At 46.2% G+C, this 3,863-nt stretch overlaps 1 pseudogene; it reads left to right on the top strand.

Annotated features, from left to right (window-relative positions):
- Window positions 1-3,418: 3,418 nt before the first annotated feature.
- On the top strand, window positions 3,419-3,536 carry LOC126264036 (5S ribosomal RNA; annotated as a pseudogene).
- Window positions 3,537-3,863: the final 327 nt, after the last annotated feature.

Below are 3,863 nucleotides of genomic sequence, written 5' to 3'. Positions count from 1 at the left end.
ACATAACGTGGAAAGTAAAGGCTTGCAGTAGAAAAGACTTTCTTCACAGTATCGGAGATGAAGTAGTGCTCGTAGCTATTAAGATATGCATTTTAGAGTCCATGGAATACTAGACTTTTTTGCTTAGAGTGATCGCTGCTCTCATATCTCTGAATATTGACCATTCCTCCTGGAACAGCCTGTAGAGGCAGGCGAGATGGTCTGGGAATCCACAAGAAGGTATGACCGTGGAACAAAAACTTAACTGTACTGGTGTCAAAGACAGGTGCTAGAATGAAATTCACGGAGATAACTCTAGTGAAGTGTAAATCACCCTCGAAGGTGGTTTGTTACACTTCCTCGTCCCAATGTTCCAAGAGTGCCGTTCGCTAGTGCGCGACCTTATCTATTTCGTGAAGGAAAAAATTGAGAGAGCATCACAGAATGATCAAAATTTCCATTGTGAGGCGCTATCGAAAAGACGTTTATTTTTAAACTTCCATCAGTTGATTTCCTAAGTCGAGTCCAACAACTTATTACTTCCATACAAATTTTGCGTCATGAGCTGACGGAAAACGAGAAGATTTGGGTCAACACGGAGTTGTCTTGACAGCCCTATTTTCCGTGTACCATTAGTTAATGTAATATGAAAGGGGTAAAATGATGCTCATCCACCATGTGCTCCGTATGGTGACTTTCTGTTTGGAAGTATAAGAGCAGATTGTAGAATCGTAAGTTGCTAAAGGCATGCGTACTACCGAAAGAGTCAGAAACAAAAGCTTGCTTAGATTTTTTTTTTTTTGCTTTCCTATACCTTCTTGTAATTGGAATCGTTGTTTTATCTTTTTGTTTTACCTATTTATATCTCTGTCCGACGAATTCCTCGTAGCGGAAGTATGCTAGAATATCAGAACAGCTGGAAGAGAAATAAAACCACCTAGTTCTCTAGTATTTGATAATTGGCAGTCGGCATTAAATGGTTTCCTGCTGCTCAGAGAGGAAATGACCAATTAAACGATTGCGTTTCGTCTAAGAACCGGATGTTGCAACAAATTAAGTAAGTGCACTTAGCAATTTCAGCTCTGGGATGAAGATAGGAATGACCCGTTCAAATGTTCCTTGGCCGTACGCCGGGAGTTCCGCGACACAGGGAGAAATCACATTCGCGGCTGCGACAGAATCCACGTATTCTCAGCGATGTGCAGCGTGCGGGACTAATTACGCGACTTGTTGCTCCGCGAATTTAATTGGAAACGTTTGTTGGCGCACTCGGGTTAATTATCTGTTCTGATACACTAGCAATCATTCTAAATGAGGGTCGCCAGCCTCGCTTTGATCCGCCAAAGAGTTTAAACTTTTCACAACTCCAAAGATGTTAAGGAAAAGTCCTGAAGCTGTCTTACTACTTTCAGGAAACATTCCGAGATTCGACCACTGGAATGAAATATGTTCACCGTTGTTTAATGCACCGCTTCCAAATGGCTAATAGCAACACTCAACGTTAATCAACACAACAACAAAACAACAACACATTTCAAAGGGAAAGAGAAACGCAAAACATCACTTTCAGATTTCCACGGAAACAAATATAATCTTGAAACTTGCTGGCACATTAAAACCATGTGCCGGACCGAGACTCGAACTCGGGGCCTTTGCCTATCGCGGGCAAGTGCTCTACCATCTGAGATACCCAAGCACGACTCACGACCCGCCCTTACAGCTTCAATTCTGCCAGTGCCTCGTCTCCTATCTTCCAAACTTCACAGAAACTTTTCTGCGAACCTAGCAGAACTAGCATTCCTGGAAGAAAGGATATTGTGGAGACATGGTTTAATCACAGCCTGGGTGGGGATGTTTCCAGAATGAGATTTTCACTCTGCAGCGGAATGTACGCTGGTATGAAACTTCCTGGCAGGTTAAAACTGTGTACCGCACTGAGACTCGAACTCGGGACCCGAGTGAGAATCTCATTCTGAAATACAGGGTGTCCGAAAAGTCTTTCCCTGATTAAATAAATTGATAACTCAGGCTACAAGTAAGATACAAATATGAAACTGGTGTCTAATTGTTTACAAACTATCAAAGTTTTTTTCACACATCAGTAAACTTACATATGAGCACCCTTGGTTGCACGTAGCACATTTCCCGCATCTCGTGGTCGTGCGGTAGCGTTCTCGCTTCCCACGCCCGGGTTCCCGGGTTCGATTCCCGGCGGGGTCAGGGATTTTCTCTGCCTCGTGATGGCTGGGTGTTGTGTGATGTCCTTAGGTTAGTTAGGTTTAAGTAGTTTTAAGTTCTAGGGGACTGATGACCTCAGACGTTAAGTCCCATAGTGCTCAGAGCCATTTGAACGTAGCACATCTAGGCAATATTCAATTTCCGTCCACACATTAGCCAATATCACTGGAGGGATCGATTCAACGACTGTGGTTATCCATTGCCGCAGGGTTTCAAGATCTGCTACACGTGTTCGGTAGACCTCATCCTTGATATAACCCCATAAAAAGAAGTGTAATGGGGTTATGTCAGGAGAGCGTGGGGGCCAAACCGTTGGCCCATCACGACTAATTCATCGCCCAGGAAAGGTCATATCGAGATAGGCACGGACGTCCAAACCCCAATGAGGCGGTGCACAGACTTTTTGAAACAAGACATCGGGGTGATACTAAAGCAGCTGAGGAACAGCGTACAGTTGCAACATGTCCAGATACACTGCAGATGTGATGGTAGCCTCAGCGAAAAAGAATGGCCGGGTAATTCGATCGTGCAATAGCACGCACCAAACATTCACCTTTGGACTGCCTCTGGTACACTCCATGACCTCGCCAGGGGGTTGTGAACCCCAACTGCGCACATTATGGCGATTCACTACACCACTGACAAAAAAGGTCGCCTCGTCGGAAAAGGCAATTCGTCTGACATAATCATCATCGTCCTCAATACGTGATAGCATTTCGACCGCAAAGTCATATCGACGTGTACTGTCATTGGGTAACATGGAAGTGGAAGTTTAGTGATGTGTGAAAAAAACTTTGACAGTTTCTAAACAATTAGAGACCAGTTTCATATTTGTGTCTTACTTCTAGCCTGAGTTATCAATTTATGTAATCAGGGAAAGACTTTTCGGACATCCTGTACAGTCTTCGTCTCTGACCTGGAATCTCATTGACTGGAGAAGATATTTCTTTGGTGATGAGTCCCGCTTCGATTTTTGCCCCTATTACGAGCGAACACGTGTCTGGAGATGCCCCGGACATCAGTGGAATACCAACCTGCCTGTCGCCCGCCATACGGCCGGACAAATACGAGTAATGGTCTCGGGTGCCATTTCATTTACCAGCAAGATCCTTTTGGTTGGCACCCGAGGCATCCTTACGGCACATCGGTACGTCGACGATATTCCACTCCCTGTTTTGTTGCTCTTCATGTCAAGCCACGTGGCAACGGCATTGCCGCAGTGGATACGCCGGTTCCCGACAGATCACCGAAGTTAAGCGCTGTCGGGCGTGGCCGGCACTTGGATGGGTGACCATCCGGGCCGCCATGAGCTGTTGCCATTTTTCGGGGTGCACTCAGCCTCGTGATGCCAATTGAGGAGCTACTCGACCGAATAGTAGCGGCTCCGGTCAAAGAAAACCATCATAACGACCGGGAGAGCGGTGTGCTGACCACACGCCCCTCCTATCCGCATCCTCATCTGAGGATGATACGGCGGTCGGATGGTCCCGATGGGCCACTTGTGGCCTGAAGACGGAGTGCATGTCAAGCCACCCTGGGCATACGTTACAGCAAGATAATGCCCGCTCGCACGTGGGTGGAGTTTCTATTGCTTACCTTAGTGCTTGCCAAACCCCACTTCTGCCTGCAAGGTTGCCGGATCTCTC

Source organism: Schistocerca nitens, chromosome 6, assembly GCF_023898315.1.
Source record: "Schistocerca nitens isolate TAMUIC-IGC-003100 chromosome 6, iqSchNite1.1, whole genome shotgun sequence".
Taxonomy (NCBI): Eukaryota; Metazoa; Arthropoda; class Insecta; order Orthoptera; family Acrididae; genus Schistocerca; species Schistocerca nitens.
Note: the sequence above shows the minus strand (reverse complement) of the source record. Positions and strands in the feature narration are given on the sequence as shown.